Consider the following 19,240-nt stretch of genomic DNA (forward strand, 5'->3'; position numbering starts at 1 on the left):
GACCAGATCAAAGTTTTTTCAAAGTCTGGATGGAGTTTGCATCAGGAGATTGTACTTTAGGCCTGTGTCTACCTTACACAGTCCCCAGAGGCTGGGGGCTACATTAGGGAGCTGTGAATGGAGCAGGTCCTGTGTGGAGGTGACAGAGAGGGGGATCACATGAGCTTTGGCCCATCCTAGCGTACCCAGTCCTTGCACTTTCAAGCAGCTTAAGGAATACAAGGCTGCAGGGAAGCTCCCCGCTACGGACAGCGGCTCCTGCACGGTGCCGTGGAGGAAGGGTGGGATTTGTGTCTGTTACTGCACAGGTGAGGAGACAAGGGGAATTTGGCCTTCAAGGCTACACTAAGCTCCTGAGGCTGTATTGCCCTCCATGCAGCATGAATCAATGCTGCCACGAGTTCCCTCCATTAGGCCTGCATCCTCCCCTCGCGCCCTGCACCCTCCCCTGCCAGCAGGTGCACTCAGAGGCACTCAGGTGGGGAAGCTAATGGATTACTTCCCATGGCAATTTTGCAGCTAGGCCAGTACTCCACAGCAAGAGACAGCCCCTCGGCTCCCCCCCAGCATCAGCTGGCTCGACCACAGGGGCACCTGCCACCTGGGCAGGTGAAGGCGAGGGAGTGATCAACTCAGCAGTCCTCTGGGCCCGCCAGTCCCTCTTGGCCATGCGCAAAGGAGACCCTGTTTTGAGGCGAGCCAGTTGTTTAGGCTCCCTTGTACTTACGCCACAGCGGGGCCGGTCGCAGGAAGCCCCTTGACCCGGCCCTGCGCTCAGTTACTAAGAATAAAGCTCTGGCATGCGCAGCCCTGTCATAACTGCGTGTGTGGTGAGATAATTGTATGGCGACAGCTGCTGTGACCCAGACACGGCTGTAATTGGTTGCGGGCCATCTTGCAGTCAGGTTTCCCTGTGCTATTATCCTCTTATTAATAGAAACCCAATCTACCTTTGCAGAGACAGCAACACAAGGCTTGGAATTATGCGGTCTCCCCAGATGCTCACCTCCACCGAGGCGCCGTGATTTAGTACCCGCAGCACCGGGGAACCAGCTGTGCTGCCCTTGCAAAACCCTCTGCTCCGTGCAGCGGAAAGGAGCAGCCACGGCCAGTCCCGTCCCCTTGGCAGGGAGCACAGGCTGGGAGCAAACTGAAGTCCTGACTGCAATCTGCTCTGTCAAATTGGGATTGCAGAAGGGCCTGCTGAAATTCAATGGAACAACTGCATAACTAGGGGTGGGCGAATGAGGCACCAGCCTGACATGTGTAAAACTTTCCCCACGTCCATCATCTTAGCCCCCCTGCAAAAATACAAAGTCAGTGCCTATGCTACATACAACAAGCTAACAAACTCCCATCCTCATCAGAGCACCAGGCCTTGCACTGGACCCAAATGCCTGATGTGTCCTCACATCAGTACAAACCACATCATCACTGGACCTAACAGCAAGGAGTATAACATCCAAGGTTCATTCGCGTGCAACTCTACCAGTGTCGTATACACCAGCACCTGCTGACAGTGCCCTTTTGCTGTCTGCTTCAGACAGACAGGGCAATCTCTCTGTGTAAGAATGAATGAGCACTGATCTGATGTAGGTGCAGAAAGACACAAGAGCCTGTGGCAAAACTCTTCAAGCTCCCTGGACGCTCCATTGCTGACCTCAGGGTGGATGGTCTCAGGCAGAAAAAATGTAAAAACCAGTTTGAATGGGAAATTGCAAAACAAAAAATCATCTACTGACTGGACTGTGTTAAGTATGGTTTAAATGGGGACTAGGGTTTCTTATCTCATTACCTGGATTATATATATAGTACTATGGAGTCTGTCTGCCTTGCATGATCTGCCTCTGCAACCTGGGAGTAAAAGCACTCCTCCTCCACATGAATGGAGACCTCTAGTGTGGTGGGATTTGTCACCCCTTTCCTCAGGTGTAAGCAGAACTGTACCTAGATTCCTGGTGGCCCCAGGGAGAACTTCAAGTATTGGGCTCCCCTTTGCTAGAGATAATTTTATAGATTTCATAGACATCAGGGCTGGAAGGGACCTCGGGAGATCATCGAGTCCAGCCCCCCGCCCAAAGGGCAGGAAGTCAGCTGGGGTCATAGGATCCCAGCAAGATAAGCATCCAATTTGCTCTTGAAGGTGTTCGATGCAGGTGCTTGAACCACCTCCGCTGGCAGACTGTTCCAGACCTTGGGGGCTCGGACAGTAAAGAAATTCTTCCTTATGTCCAGCCTGAAACAGTCTCACCGAAACAGTCTTGCAGGAGTTTGTGACCGTTTGACCTCGTCATCCCTTGGGGCGCTGTGGTGAACAAATGTTCCCCCAGATCCTGGTGGTCACCCCTCATAAACTTATAGGTGGCCATCAGATCACCCCTGAGCCTGCACTTTTCCAGGCTAAAGAGTCCCATGGCTCTCAGCCTGTTGTCATAAGGTCTGCTTTCCTGAACTCCGATCATGCGCGTGGCTCTCCTCTGGACTCTCTCAAGCTTCTCCACATCCTTTTTGAATTGTGGAGCCCAAAACTGGACGCAGTACTCCAGCTGTGGCCTCACCAAGGCCGAGTACAAGGGGAGAATGACGTCCCAGGATTTGCTTGAGAAGCATCTATGGATGCAAGCCAGCGTTTTGCTCGCTTTACTAGCCGCAGCATCGCGTTGAAGGCTCATCTTCATCTTGTGGTCAATGATGACCCCCAAGTCCCTTTCGTCCACAGTGCTAGCCAGCGTAGCACTGCCGAGCCTACAAGGGTGCTGCAGGGTTTTCCTCCCAGGGTGGAGAACCTTGCATTTTTCGGTGTTAAACACCATCAGGTTCTCGTCCGCCCATTTCATGAGCCTGTCCAGGTCAGCCCGGATCACCCGCCTGTCTTCAGGTGTGGATGCTTTGCCCCAATTGTATAATGACAATAATAATCATAAAATTACCATTCTCAGGCCCCCTTTCTGTCTGAGCCCCAGGCAGCCACCCGGTTCACCCATGCCTGTGTCCAGCCCTGGCTGTAAGACAGGAGAGTACTGGGTCCATTGGTCACACTGGTATCCCTCCTGATTCACGGCACAGCAACCAAGTGGAGGATGAGACTGGAGTTCAGACCCAGGGTTTTGGTTCAGGCCCATGTGCCCTTCAAATAGGAAAGAAAAGGACAGAGGCAAGAGTGCCTGTCCAAGACTGGCTAGATTGAAACAAGTGCACTTATTGCCCAGGAAGAGGCAAGCCCCTGGTCCTGTACAAACTGACTTACACCGGAGACCCAGATCATCGCGGTGGATTTGTAAGATTCAGTACAAACCACTGTTGTTTAGAGCTAAACAGTTCCAGGCTGCTGTGTTTGCAACCAAAGCATTGCATTCAAACATGAGAAGCCTGAGCAAATTCCTGGGCTCAATCAGGGGTGACCAAGGCGGGGGAGAGGGGGCTTGGGAAGGGAATTTCATGGCCTGTGATATACAGAGAAGATGATCGAATGGTCCCTCCTGGCCTGCGGGTCTCTGAGCCCAGGAAGCTGCGAGGGAAATTGACCTGCAACTAAACCGAATCGCAAGTGACGCGCACCGGCCTGTTTCCATTGGCCCGGCTGAGACGATGCGCGAGACGCACAGTCAGTATTAAAGCTGGAAAGGAGATTAGGCTGTTGTGTCTGAGATGCTGTCAGGAACAGGGGAAAGGAGATCTGGTTTGGTCATTTTTTAGGGGAAGGTAAGCCTTGGTTTGCAGGTCTCCAGGGTCGTCTAGGGGCCTTGTCCAAAACCGAGGTTCCAGGAAAATGAATGCTCTTTTCATACTAAGGTTACAGATCGGGAGGGAATTTCAGGTGTCAGAGCTCTGGAGAGCTGGACTTCCAAATATCTGAGCTTCCCTGGAGATGGTCAGGCCTTTTATGCTGTCAGTGATCTGGGCCAGACTCTGCTCTCAGCTAGGCTTCTGAGAATCCAGAGTGATTTCCCTCATCCAAATTATCTCCTTCTCATGGCAAAAGCCTCAGAAATGAGCAGCTGATGGAGGAAATTGCCAAGAGGAGCTGAATTCCTGCCCTATGGTGCTGTCCCAGGCGGGATACAGGGTTTGCTCTCCTGGAGAATATGACATTACAGCCTGCCTGCAGGCTTGCATGTCCCACGTGGAACTGTCCAGAGGCCACAGCTACTAGCATGTCAACCATATGTCTTTGCAGCACTTTCAGCCCCAAATAACCTCCTGGCTCCTGGGCAGGCTGAAAAAAAAAGATAATAATCCTAAGGCATGATGGTCCTGAATGAGAGCTCAGCATCCAAACAGTCCTGAACATCTGGATGTTGAAAGGCCGAATAAAAATCCTGATCAGGATTTCGCATCTTCGGCCCCCCTCTTGTCTGGCTGCAGCCCCCTCCCCTGCATGTGCTTGCTTATTTATATCCCAGTCTTTCTTCAGTAGCCCACCAGCCACATTTTCTTCATTTTCTAGCTGATTACTGAAAGGAAAGCCTGGGACTCTCCCCACTATGCTACCCATTTTAATGATCGGTGTTTATAACGTTGAAAAGCAAGAGTGAGTGAGGGAAATATTTATCAGCCCCTTTACAAGCTTCCTTGTTTGTCTTCCCCCTGCCTCCCCTTCACGCTGGCCAGTTTGATTGCAAATATTATCATAATGTCTTAGGATGAATCCTAGAGACTGAGCAATCAAGTCCTTGCAGAGCTAAATCAGGCGAGCACAGATGTGCAGAAGAGGTGTGCAGATGGCTCGCCTTCCGCCGAAATGGCATAATTCACGACTGCTCAACGCGGCTGCACTCCGCAAGCCGGGGAGGTCGGCTCTGCGTCCCTCCCCATATGGCACGTGAGGCTTCATCACCAGATGATTGCAGGAACTGGAGGAGGCTCCAGCCATCCACTCCATTTTGCATTTTTCAGAGCCTGGCTGTCCCTTGGTAAGAGCCAGTTATAATTGCGGGGCTGTGTAGATGGCAAGTGACAGGGACGAAATCACTGTGGAAACAGAGCTCCAAAGGCAGGCCAAGGCCGCCTTGGAGATGAAATTCACTGCCCCGCTGTCCCCAGCTCGGCTGCATTGCCCGATGCACCACACCAAGAGAAACACAGTTGCTGCGCAACACAGCTGGTGTGGCTGACTGCCACAGGAGTGGGATTGATCCAGATGTTCGGTAACAACCTGGGAGAGCCGTGGAGACATCATCATGGACAACACCTCCGGGAAACATGCGGTGGATCCACCATCAAAGTCCCACAGCACCTGCCTGTGATGGACATAGCCCTCCAGCCCCGAGCTGAGGAAGTGGTGATGAGGACAGGTGGATTGACAAAACAAAGGGGTTTTCCAGTCACGGGAGCTGGAAGCTGAGGGTGTATGAAGAACAAACTCAGATGCAGCAGCCAACTCATTCATGTGTGTATGTCACCGTGATCCATATGTTTCAGCATGTGAACAACACCTTGCCTGTCCCATGCTGAGTTCAGGTGCCGCCTGCAACCCCTGCACATTGCAAAGGAAAAGGCTTGAGGTGTCTCCACCTACAAGCACAGTCACACCAGATGGAGCGTGTGGGCATGACCTCCATCTGCTCCACGCATCCCTCTGCAATGAAAACTCAAGGATGCCTTTATAAGCACACGTACGTGGAGCCACGTCCCGTTAATGGAGACAGCGGTCACAGGTGGCACTGAAGCAGTTGGAAGAACCTTTGACATGGCGAAACCAATACCCAAACCGGTAGCTCCAATTAAATCAAGACAGTAAACCAGATCTGAGACACCTTCCTGGCTGCAGAACAGCTCCTCGGAGGACTCCTCTGCAGCCGGTACAAGCTTTAGGCTCTGGGGCAACTGGTGCCTGGAGCTAAACTCCTGCTGCCCCTGGGGCTGGGAGCATAGAAAGGAGCCCTGCTTGGCACATCTTAGCATCTCACCCTTAAGCCTAAACCTCTAAAATGATTGCAGGCTCCATGGTGAATGCAACAGCCTGGCAGCGTGATGGGTGATCCTTCCCCTCTTCCCGTCCTTACTGGGTTGCCCTGTCCTTCTTTTATTATTATCATTTATCTTTTATTTGTCATATGACTGCCCCCAAGAATCCCTTCAGCCTCTGTCTCCCTCTGCGGTAGGTGCTGTACAAACACGAGACAGGAAGCCTGATCCTCTGCTCCCATGGACCTTGGGTGGCCATTCAAACCAGGACAAGCTGGGCCATACTTCTGCTAGTATGGTGTTTTTACAGTCAGTATGAATAAATGGAAATGGCCATACAAGGTTCAGGGCAACAGTGATCAGTGCCCAGAGCATCTGCCTAGAAGAGTGGAGGCCAAATCCCCAGCTGGGGAAAATGGTGTAGCTCCATGGAGGTCAAAGAAGCTACACTGACTTTTGGGGGTCAGGACCTGGCCCCTTGCCTGTGGTTAGGCTGTAGGTTTGTCAGAGCAGGGGATCTGTAACCCCCAGCTAAACACCAGACAATACCATGGATCTGTGCACATACAGCAATGGCATACTGCACTGTGCACCAGCTGTTTCACAAACAGGACAGGACGGAGTTGACTGTAAAAAATGGAGAAAATGAGCACCCCGGACATGAGAGCATCACTGTCAGCCACTCACGAGAAGACCGAAAAGGGGTCCTGCCACAGTTACTCACATGAGTAAAACCTATTCAGAGAGCCGGGGCTGTGGTGAGACAGCTCACTCCTGGCTGAAATCCAGACTCTCCATCACTAGGTGTTTGTGTGGCACCCTGTGTAAAAATGCTCCCTATAAAGGGGTTAAACACAGTCCATCAGTCAGAGAGCACCAGGACTAGGGCAAGTCATGGGCAATCAGTGCAGTTCGGTGAACAGAGCATTGGACTGGCACCCTGGAGTCCACAATGCTATTCTTTGCTTGATGCAAGACTGTGGACAAGTCACATGGGTCTCTGCCTCAGTTTCCCTGTCTGTAAAATGGGAATAGTAGCACTTACCTCCTCTTTGTAAAATCATAAGGTTGGAAGGGACCCCGAGGGGCACCAAGGCCAAACCCCAAGCAAAAGATCTATCTGGGATTGGAATCAAGGCCTCCTATGCCCAAAGCAAGAATCAGGCAAACCCTTGAAGAGCCGCAGATGATGATGATGACGATGATGATGCTCTCAGTGTTTGCCACGGCCTCACACCTCTGCTGCACTTCCAAGTAGAGTCAGGCAGCCTCAGAAGGGACAACATGCTGCCGGGTGCAAAGGGAAGGGCACCTCACTTTCAAGACCTAGGACCTCGATGCTGATTTAGCCCTTATTTAGCATCATCACTCCGCTTTAATTGCACTATAATTGCAACAAAACGTTGGGGGCGGGGCTTCAAATATAGCATGAACAGTCCAAATCTTTAGCCCTAAAGGAGAAATGCACCTCACTATTCTTCTTCCTGATTGAGGGTACATTTGTTTTAGGACTAGAGCTTTCTAAACAGTTGACGAGACTGCTCAAAGTTCATCAGTTATGTAGGCACAGGCATCCTGGCATTATTGCTCTGATAACTGATTTCATGTGATGTAAGATTATAAGATGCTTTAAGTGGCCAAGAAGAGAGGGGAAAATGCCCTACCAGCACAGCCCAGCAATAACGGCAATGATTATTAGGCAATAATTGATTCATCCAATACTTTCGCAAACCAGACCAGATTTTGAAAGTGACAGACTCCAGCCTTTCATGTGGCACATTATTAGAGGCTCTTTCTCTGTCTCAGAAAGGATACGGCTCGCAGATCAAAGGTCAAACATTTCAAGGAGTAAATTGGTTTAATGTGGCTGCAGATAGCCTCCTGAAACCTAATAAATATGCAGTGAAATGGAAGGAGAGAAAATTGTGGACAAGAGAGACAATTACTTGGAACCCAGGATAAGAGCATCCTGGGCTCAAATTAATCAGTGCGAGGGCGCTCTCTCTTTGCATCCCTGCAGTAGATTTAGCATTCATAACAGGTGCCAGGTTGTCGGCCCGGAGGCTCAGGGTCTCCATTTGCACACCAAATGGGCAAAACACAGGCACAGACACTAAAAGCATCACTGCAACCACCTCTAGAGCTCAAGGGATAGTGCGGTATCCACGCTGCCTTCAGTCCTTGGGCTCTTTGCCCTGCCGACTCTACAACAAAGCTTTAACCCCAATAGCAGCTTCCCGATTGTGGCCCCCTTGGACTGGCCCCAAACCCCTAACGTCTTCCAGCTACATGATGGCAGTTGCTTTTTGTCATGGTTGACATGGCTGATGCTGGTATTGGTGACTGCAGCTATGAGCAAAGGAAAAGTAGAATCAATTTAAAATAGAGGGGGAGCGTCCCCTTTCTGTTATGAAGTAACTCATTTGCACACTCTTGGAGTGGTATAAATTAGCTCAATGGCTGTAACTGGTTTTGCTGCATCTGTGTCACTCCAGTGTAACAGTTCCACTTGTACCCCTATCATTTGATAGTGGTACAATTGCTGCATCTGTCTACGCTAGCAGTGCCTGAACTTCCAGCCCCACAGGCTGGATGAGTGGCATGTGGTTGGTCCACAGGGGGATCCCACGTGCCATCCTCACCACGTAAGCTGAATTTAGCCACGCTGGCCTGACCCCAGGAGCCGGCTGCACCCGATGTGGAGTGACGCCAAGTGCCAGGGCAGGCCCACATTATCTGGCCCTCAGGTCTTCCTCCAGGTCCGTAAACTTGGCAATAAAGCAGCATCAATTAATGCTGGCAGCACTCCCCTGCTGCCAGATTTCCAGACCCTTGGCGAACTCCACAAGCTAGATTGGGACCCATGGGCTGAGCACCACTGGTCTATCTCCTTAGGTTTGGAGACTTTTATCAACTGAGTTTAGATCATCTTCCTTGTAGCTGGTACAAGATTTTGTCTTCCAAAGGGAAAAGACTTAGGTCTCTTTGTGTAATCAAAAGCTGAGAATGATTTTTTCCCCCTACGAGACTACAGATGACTGGAGCACCACTGGAGTTATGATCTTGCTGGTACCAAGCAGGGGAACTTGAGCTCCTGATACCAGACATGATTTTTATTTAGACCGGTTTCTAATCAGCATTACTGGAGTTCTTAATTTAATTCAGGTTCTCACAGTATTTGATGCTTCTCCCTTAGCTCCAGTTGCTGGAACCGCCTTACAAGTCCATAATCTCAGCTTTCATTAGAAAAGGCCATTTCCAGCCTTTGTGGGTAGGGAAAAGAGTTTGAAAATGTGAACCCCCAAGTGCTCTAACACACTCATTTAAATAAAAAGGCAGAATCTGTTGAATCTCATGACTCGAGATCAGGATTTTTAGGGCTCATTCCTGTGAAATACTTACTGTTGGCAACACTGGAAGCCTTTTGTGGTTGGTTTGCTTTAAATGCTTCCAATGACTGAGAGGAAAGATCCCCTGCCTAAAGAGAGACAGCCTTTCAATTACAGCTGAAAAATCCCCCACTCTATTTATCACCTCCTCCAAAGAGACCTGTTGCACCAACAGGGAAGACAAGACGTGCTGCTCCTGGTAGACTGGAGATAAAAAATGGAAGGAGAGAACCTTTAGCATAAACCACTCAGTCTTTAAGGACGCTCAGAAAGTCAGTACTCCTTTTTATTCCCTTTGCAGGTCACCTTTAACAGATGAATCAGTGTGCTGCAGCTCTACTGATCACTGGTCGGCTGGATAGCTTGATAAGAATTAAGTACAGTAATCCACCTGAGATGCAGCAGCAGCACCTCAGCTGAGGGATCACATGGGAACACTGTGAATGCTGTTTTCGAAGGGCTAAATTGCAGCTGTAAAATCTGCCTGGTATAAGGGTAGGGTAGAGCTGCATCGCTCTAGGAGCAGGTCAGAAACCCACAAGCGAGAGCCACAGATTGGACCCGGTCTTCTTGCCTTGGGAGGTGGGAACATCTGGAGCAACCCTTTCAACACAGAAGCAGATGACTTCCCGCTCTGGGCTGACTCGGCTGTGATGCTGCAATGAGGTCCAGAGTGGGTGGACCCCAACCTGGCCCCTGCTACGCCTGGGCCCACCCACCCCGCGCTGACTTGCGCAGAAGGAGGGGAGCTCACATGAGGGGTAGAGGAGGAGCCAGATACGCCACTGCTTCCTGCACAGCTGGCAAGCAGCATTCTTGCCCCAAGCTATTTGTGTGGATGTTTCCCCAATGAATTACACATCCTGACAATATAATTTGTATCTGGGGAACCTGGAGCAATTACAAAATCAACCCAAACACTATTTTATTTCACAAGATTTAGCCCTTAGTTAGCATCATCACTCGGCTTTAATTGCACTATAATTAATTGCAACAAAACTGTTTTGAAAGTGCCTGTGAACAGCTGAAAGGCTAGGATATTGCAAGGATCCTGCTTCTCTGCCACCGTGAATGTAAAGCAAATACCTACAGGAAATTTATGGCTTTTTTTCAGTGTGACGGCCTTTTTAGCCATTTGCTTTAGCCACCCTCATCACAAAGATCTCAATGTCCCCTTTCAGACAGCCCTTCCTTGCAAGAGACCTAATCAACTTACTTGGCAGAAAGGTAAATTGAGGCACAGAGAGATTAATCTAATAGGGGGCTCTTAAAAGGAGTAAATGGAGGGTTAGCAAGATCTGTTGGCTGGAAGTTAAGGTTAGGCAATTTCAGTCTAGAATGAGGTCAGACTTCTGTGAGAGTAATTAGCCATGGGAACTCATTAGCAAAGGGCCTGCTGGATTCTCTGTCACTGCAAGCATTTCTGTTGAGGCTGGATGTCTTTCTAAAAGAGGTGCTGAGCTCAGCCAGAAGTGATGGAGGTCATGCAGGATTCATGGGCTGGATTTCTGTGCTGTGCAAAATGCTGGATGAGCTTGTCATAATGGTCCCTTTCTGGCCTTCACACATATGAAGTGAGCCAGTGGCAGAGATGGGAAGGACTCCTCCCTAGATGATACTGCGATGACTCAACCAGGACTGAGGATGTCAGAATCACAGGAAAATGGGACGGGAAGGGGCTTCAAGAAGTCACCTGCTCCAACCCTCTGTTTGAGGCAAGATCAGCTCTGTCCAACCCATCCCAGATAAATTTGTGCCTAACCTACATTTAAAAACTCCCACTAGCAAGAGACTCCATAAGCTCCATGGAAGGAGAGAGGGGAAACTGCCCTACCAGCACAAGAGGTTTCTGACACGAATGTGTGTGCTTAGAGCCGATTCCTGCAGCCGGCATACTCTCAGGTCTTTCTAGGACCCCATCTTGCAGGGATGGACCACCTTGAAGGGTGAGTGGATAGGTCAGCCTTTATGTCAACCCATCCTCAGTCTTCCTAATGTGACGGCCAGTTCATGCCACACATCATGGTGGTTTCATCATGAGGCCACTTGTCCACAGGGAACGGGATTGTAACAGGCTATTGCCAGCAATGAGATGCTAACAGCTGTAGAGCACTCTGGCTTCCTAATGGATTCCCACTGCTGGCCTAGAATACGTTAAGTATTATATTACTTAATACACTGACTTCTTTGGATGACTCCCACTCCTGAAAGAAATTTCCCTTTTCCCTACTATGGCCGTTTACAGCCTCCGAATCTCCTTTTTCCTCCATGCTCTGTGAGCCTAGTCTGATAGCAGGTGTCCCACATGCTACAACAGGCAGGCCCATTTTGGTGGCTTCACACGAAAATAAAAATAAAAGCAGTAAGCAATACATACCTCATCATCAGAGAACAAGGCCCCAGCCCTGCTCAGTGCAAAGAATAACTGATTATTATAAAGGAAAGCAAAGCCAACCTATTTCCTTGCAAGGCATCCCCTTCTAGCATTTCAGTTCCTACACCTACCTAAGCCTTTCAGGCACTAATCCTTGCTCAAATGGACTTTCAAGGGTCTTATATGTTTTAATCTTTCAGAACAGGCTATGAAAACAGCTCTCGCACAATTGTGGGGCATTCATTAGAAAATGAGAAGTGCCAAATTTATCTCAGGCTGCTTAGAGTTTCATCACCTGGTCTCACTCTCATTGGAAGGCAGAAATGTACCTATTTCCACCCCTACTCAGAGGCTTTAATAAACAATGATTATTCCTGTGCTCAAAACACAGCTGCGCTATAAATCCATTGAGTGCTAGCAGGGTGTACAGAAAGTTTGGGAATGACAACACAGTCAGGAAGCAGAAACAAAAGCGTGTGACCAACTTAACCGATCACATGGCATGAATATGGAGGAGCCAACAGATGAGACACGTTGTTTGCAAATTAAAGCTATTGGGAAAATGTCGTCTTTAAACAGGATTTGATGAAAAAAGGGATCCATTTTTCCAAATATTTCTTCTAAGAAAGGGTCCTGTATTTTTGATCAACACTATTCACTACCAATGCAAACAGCTGGAAAAAAGAAAAAGCTCAGGCAAAGCCTACCTATGCACAACACGCACGTTCCCAGAAATCAGCACCAGTCTGGCAATAAGCCTCAAACGCTGTCTGCATCAGGTGCTGCTTCTGCCCTCAGAACCGGCCTGTTACAAGGTCTCTTCCAGGTACAGATGCTCCACACATTCTCTGAACAAGAGAAGAGCCGTTATCCCCATTTTACAGATGGAGAACTGAGGTAGAAAGAGGTTCAACCAAGTCACCTTAAAGAACAGAGCAGGAACTCACACACTGCTCTCAAGTCTTAGGCTAATACCTTAACCACAGAGCCATCCCTCACAGAGCACCAGCTGCAGCAAATGGGTTATGGGGAACAGTTTGTCTTCAATGAGGTCTGTGCACAGAGAGCTTGCAGGTTAAGCGACTTGTCCAAGGTTACTAAGGAGGGCCTTCAGTCTGCAAGGCCTTCAATCACCGCTCTCTTCCGAGACTGTCTGGACAGAAAGGTGAAGACTGAGAAGACAAGATTCCCTGTTGTATAAATGAACAGCATCATCCCATGGATTATCAGGCACAGCACCTCCTGCGTCCTTGGAGGTGCTAGTAGTGTCACTCGGCTGCATTTCCTGGCCCTCACCAGTAACCAGTCAGATGACATGCTCAATCAACCAAGCCATATGAACGAGGAGAGGCCATTGTTCGCCATAAGCTTGCATCAGTACGGATGTTGGCATTTAATGTACAGTACATTGCTGGGCTCCTGCCACAAGTTCACTTATTGGTAATAATACCTGGCATTTCTGGTGCTTTCTCTCTCTAAAGCACTTTTCCTCCCAGCATCCTCATGAAGGTTTTAATTATTCATTATTTATGATGCAGAGGGTGTCAGAAGGGTTAAGGTATTGCGTGACCTATGCAGTGGCACGAGTTCAAGACCAGCTTTGGAAGCTGCCCATAGTCAACTCAGTTGTAAATGGGCACAAGGTCATTCAGCCTAGGCAGTTAAAGCAGGCTGCCTTCTAGCTACATCATGCAGGATGTGCCCCCAGATACAGAAGCTGGCCTGCTTTAACATCCTTCGCTTGACAGACTCTTCGGCTAGGGTGAGACTTTAGCTTTTTGGGTTTTGATTTTTACTCAGGTGGCAGCTAGGAAGAAGGTTTCCCATGCACTAGGCATCGTACAAACACATAACAAAAGGATGATTCCTGCTTCAAAAGCTTATGACCTAAGGCAGGCCCATCCAGCTGGTGGCCCATGGGCCACACGTGGTCCATGAGTGGGTTAATCTGTGGCCCCGGGGCTCCCACCCAGATGCTGCTCCCCTTATCACTCCAGCTGCACCAGGTGCTTTTTTCTGTGCGGCCCCGGGGGCAGTGCTGGGACAGTCTGCAGCACGAGGCAGGCCATGTTGAGCTGAGAGTGGGGGCTGTCCACCTGTGCAGTAGAGGAGGGCTGCCCACACACGTGCTGGGGCAGTGTAGAGGGTGGGAGACCATGCGGTGGCAGCCACCCTGGGGACCCACAGCTCACGCTAGGACCTGTGGCCCCCAACCTCTCAGAAGTTGGACAGCCGTGTAGGACAAAAGGAAACATGGGGATTCAATAAACTGCAGCGGGAGCATCAGGGGAGTGCAGGATTAGCCTAATAAGCAGGAGGCACTGTGCACCAACCAGCTGAACCACAGCCTGGGTTTGAGGGCAGGGTGGGGGGATGACTTCTTTGCCAGAAGGGGAGTGAGTGGCAAAGCCAGCGACAGAGCTTGAGAGCATCAAGCAAAGCCAGAAGTTTCCATTGGCCCATTCAAGTCAGGCAGGGGCTCCGCTGTGCAACTTGATATACCTTGGTCACAGGTGCCCAGATACCTCGGTGGCAGGCTCAGTGGGGATATACAGTGAACATGGGCGTGTGCTGCTTACATAGCCGGGAAGCCGGCCAACCTCCATCCCTCCACCCAGTAAGCTCCAATATCTCTGTGCACAATGGTCTCCTCCCCCGGGGTTATGACTGGGCCTCTCCCCAAACCTATATATTTGGGGAGTGAGGTGGAGCATCAAGTAGGTCCACTGACTCTTCTGAGTCATCCAAAAAGTAGCCTGACCTTCCACCTCCGCACAGGCACACACAAGTACACGCATGCATGCACACACACGTGCAAGAGCAGCCATGAGGGCAAATATTCCCTCTTCCTCTTCAGAAGCTGCCCATTATACTAAGCCCAGAGACAGAAATGGTGTACAAGTCTTGGGGTCTGACTGTGCTCACAGCTCTGGCAGTGCTCCGGGGCCCTAAAAACAGGAACGACCCACAAACAACAGGAAGAACGGAAACTTGGAGGGGCTTACACCCTCCCAGCCCCGGGATCACAGCATGGAGCTGAGGCCACGAGGCCACTCTCCTCTTGAGTGCCAGAGACACAAAGGGATTTGCCCTGGAAAACAGCCTACGCCTGACCTGTACCAATTTGTTCGGAGCTGCTTGCATCTTTAGAGACAAGAAGCAAAGCCCTTTTCTTCCTGGGGGGAGAAGGGGCGGTTGTTCATTTGAGTGAAATTAAAAGAGAGCAGACATGTGAAAGATACTCTCAGGCACCCTGTTCCAGTAAGAAATAAAAGAGTTCTGACTAATAGGAGTCTCCAAATTGCTCTTGGCAGAAATATCCCAGCCCCAGATCCCCTCCCTCTATTCAGCTCTAAAGCTCACAGCCAAAAGAAAATAAGCCGCGCAGCTCTATCTCACTGACCAAACCTGTACTGTTGCGTAGCTCACGGAAAACACTGCAAACACTTCTGTACAATTATACACCTGTGTAATTACTGTAAACACAGACTGGACCCCGCCACGCACTGCTTCACCTTATCCCTGGATTGCTCCTTAGCCTAAAAAGACAAGGAAAGAAAATGCTCTGTCCGTCGTTGGGTTTAAAAGTAAGTGCAACCTGACTTCAAATGTGCTAGGTAAAACTGTCCTCATACTTACTAGGAGTTAACTCGCTCACAAAAAACGAAGACTGTGTGTAGCACTGTCGGCAAGGACAGAGGGCCCCCACCTGAAGCTCTGAGTCACCTAAGTACAACCAGATCCTTCAAATTAAAGCTGAGATCGACCCTTTGCCTCCTGCCAATGCAGAGGAACACTGACACCACTGTGTTGTTCTAGGGGAAGATGATCAGGCCAAACGGCCCTCAGACGTTACTGCTGGCGTTCTTTTTTCAAATCAAAGATCCCTTTGCTAGAACTGAGATGAGTTAAAATACCAGTTGCCATCAGTACAGCAGCCTGGAGAGTGCTTGCTAAAATCATCACCTGTGCTGCTGCATTCAGATGCAATCTCATTTATGATCCTTTGGCATTTTAATGACTGTTCCTACAATCCAGTTTAAAGAAACCTGCGCTCGGTGACATATTATTGGAATTACTGGAGTGACTACAAAAACCAGGGGAAAAGACTCTTCTTTGTTTTGAACATATTTTAACACCTCCCTCTACCTAAAAAAAAAAGACATTTACATTTCTGAAATCTGCCATTTATTCATTTAAAAAACAAGCATGAAACCTTTAAGGGTGGGAGGGGTGGGGGGATTTGGAGGAGCATTAAGGGACAGAGGTGCCTAAAACCCACAGAAGCTCCTTGGAAAATCCCACCCTCACAGGGTTAATGTTAGTAAGATTTTTAAACTTGTAGTGCTGGATTAGTCATCTACACCTGTGCAAAGGAAGTGCCAAGTGGCTGTAGCTGCTGCCCAGTGAGAACGGCAACTTTTTTTTCACATATTTTGCGCTGGTACAAAGGGAGGAAGGAAACTAGGATGTGAAGTGGGAGATTAAGGACCGATCTGGGAAACGGCAAGAACCATCTCTTACGTGAGTAGCTCCATGGACACGCATGAACCCACATGCATGGCAAAGAACCACTGGCACGAGGCAGTGTTTGCAAGGTCGGGCCTTGAGCACTATGCTTTGCGTTATTTCAGGTGAAACTGGTCTGTGTTGGTGAACATGTGTGGACTACTGGGGGATCTGCTCCATCTGGACAGCCTGATCTCATATGCAAACACCACCTCGTGTTGAAACACTGACTGGCACAGACTGGGCTCTAATGGGCCCAGTGTCTTGCAGCAAGGGAACTTGCACTGAGTGGATTGGGGAGGAATAGTACAATCTCATGAGACCGCTCTGCATCTTTCCAAATTCAATCTGAGAGCCACTCCTCAGTGCAGAGGGGGCTGCATGTCACAAAGGCCCCAGATTTCTAGGAGCACTACACAATACAAACCAGAACCAGCTCTCGTGACACCCTTGTGCAACACGTCAGGGTTTATAATCTGCCTTTCCCACTGGGGGTAACAGATACACAGAGAAGTTAAATGACTGGCTTGAGGCAGAGCCCTTAGCTGGTAAATGTGTCAGAGAAATCTCAGGGAACTCAACGGAGGACATTTCCCCCATGGGATGACAAGTCTGGGATTAGGACTCAGGAAACTGGGTTTTTCCAGCACTGAATTTCATCAGCCAGGCTACACCAACAACGTTCATGTCCAGGGCCCCACATTCAAACTGGACTGGGACATGGGTGACTGTGACTTTGATGTTCTCCAACTATCCCCTAGTAGGCATTCATTCACTTTGCAGAATCACCATACAGCTTGCTCTGCTAGGACAAGGCCCTGTCATGGATTTGTCATGACTTTCCATAGGCCCTGTCCAGGCTTTAGCTCATTAACAGCCCCATAATCCAATAAAGAGAAAAAAGGATGTACTGCAACTGCTTGCATTCCCCTGTCGCCATAGCTTACACAAGGACAGGGCAAATTCTACTTCTCCTCACAACCATATAACTTAGAAACGTGTGGGCTGATTTGTGGCTGTACAAACACAGCTCAGAAGAAAGCAGTGACTCAAAGACGGTTGAGCACTAGTTATTCCTTTCCTGCTGCAAAACCTTAAAACAGCCAAGTCCTGCTGTAAATAAGAACGACTCGAACTCCCTAAGCAAGGAATCGTGGGGACAGTTAGTGCAGTATCAGCAACACAGCTATGGGAATTACCCCCTCCTATCTTGTGCAGCTATCCTGTTACCAGAATTTAGGAGGGCTTTTCTACTACCAAAATAGCACTCAGATTTCCAGGTGGAAAATTAACTGCACCTAAAGGTGTAACACTACACTGGAAGCGTCTCGGCATCCCGTTAGCTGAAAAAGAAGACAAAACATCCGCAGAGCCGCTCCCAGGGATTCAAACCTGAACTCCAAATGAGGATGACCCAAGGCTTCAAGATAAACTCCTTCTTGTTTCCCGCACACAATTACTGCTTTCTGCATAGACAGCAGAAAGCAAATCCATCTGAACTGCACTTGAAACACCCCAGCCAGTGCAGCAAGAAGGATTATGCTCTAGAGCAGCACAAGATCCAAATGATTCGGTGAGCATTAGGGCAGCTGCGACATCAAGGCTTGAAAGTTTCAGACATACAGATATTGAAACTAAAATATTAAAAAATATAAGGATGTTCATCATTTTTACAAGTTTTGCCTTTGCTCAGAATCAGGCTGCCTCAGCAACACAGGAAATGAGGAGGTGCCTTTAAGCCTCATCATCTCCCAGGTAAAAAAAATAAATAAAATTTGAACCAAACCTGCAAAAACCCCACACAAATCGAGATACCGTATTGTCCAGATGATGACAGGCAGCCAAGATCTCCATGCTCGGGAAGGATTCGAGTCATCCAGCAAATGAATCAGAAAGACAGCATCAAAGGTTCCAGTTGGAACAGCAATTAAAAATGTGCGCACGTTATGAGAGATGATAACAGGAGAGCCGCGCAGCTCCGAGCGCACTGGAGAGCCATTGGAAATAGCCTCTGAGCTCAAAATTCAGGCTGGTCCCCCTTGGTTAAATACCTTGCAAGAAGCACGGCAAGGAAAGGACCGCAGGCGCAACGTGGAAAAGTGCAGCATCCGACCCACCTTTTCTCCAGCGGTCTGGCCCCTTTCTCTCCCTCGCTGCGTTGCCTATCATAAAACTTGCTGCTTTGTTTTAATGGGCAGCTGGCAAAGGCTGCTCCTTGGGCGTCTGCAGCAGAGGGAAGATTGTCATTGATTTGTGTGAGGAAAGTTAAGCCTTTCTAGGAGCGGTTCTGCGAGCTCACTCCCACCACTCCCTCTGAACCAAAAGTATTTGGCTCCGAGCCCTTGCTGTCCACCTGTACTATTAAGGGCTAAACAGCACGTGGGACATGCACCGATTTTCCCAGCAGCTTTCATGATTCCTTTTCACCCAAGCAAATGACTTTCCTTGGAAAGACTTTTTTGTTTAAGAGGGAAAAAAAAAGCAAATCAAGTATTTAGACTTCTGACCATTCCCTTAAAGCCAGAGCTTCTCAACTGGCATAGGTTTTTTTTGGAGTCAATGGAGTTATGCTGATTTACACCTTTAAAGACACAGATGATGTTTTAGTGTGCATGTGTGCCTTAAAACACAGCTACTGTGCATTAATCCATGGAGAAGAAAAGAAAATGAAGGTAAAAAGCCTGTAAATGCAGCTTTATTTTAGAAAATAAGACCCAACCGGCAGTCCTGGTCTGGGCAATTATATCACACCTTAGGTGGTGGGGAAGGCACAAGGCAAAGAGCCTTTAAGCTTAAATGGGTACAATAATCCCTTCCAAATGCACAGCCTGAAGTTCCTCAGAGCCTTTAACACAATTTGTATATAGTAAAGTAGAGAGAGAGAGAGAGAGAAATTAGCTTGCACATGTACAGGGCATTATGGACAAGGAATGACACGGCTGACAGCCCACCAGAGATCCAGGCTTTTGTCCAGGCTTTTAAAGCCACCTCTGTATTAGAGTCATTTTTGTGCAGAGGTCTTATGCCCAGTCCACCAGGGTCTTACTCAGGGGAGGAAAAC

The 19,240-nt window shown here is 49.0% G+C and overlaps 1 protein-coding gene across 4 annotated transcripts in view; it reads right to left on the reverse strand.

The window, feature by feature from the left end:
- The window catches only part of ZBTB7C (zinc finger and BTB domain containing 7C), a 263,506-nt gene that overhangs the window by 62,425 nt on the left and 181,841 nt on the right, over positions 1-19,240 (reverse strand). The window contains exon 1 of one of the 4 annotated variants that reach the window (XM_090037760.1): positions 18,297-18,465. The exons of 2 other annotated variants lie outside the window; for them this stretch is intronic. The gene's annotated coding sequence lies outside the window, so the exon portion shown is untranslated. Of the gene's footprint in view, positions 1-17,994; positions 18,466-19,240 lie in introns of those variants that run through there. One more of the 4 variants, XM_090037759.1, reaches the window with a different exon arrangement.

The sequence above is a fragment of the Crocodylus siamensis genome, chromosome 3 (genome assembly GCF_052110815.1).
Source record: "Crocodylus siamensis isolate JL-2025a chromosome 3, ASM5211081v1, whole genome shotgun sequence".
Taxonomy (NCBI): domain Eukaryota; kingdom Metazoa; phylum Chordata; order Crocodylia; family Crocodylidae; genus Crocodylus; species Crocodylus siamensis.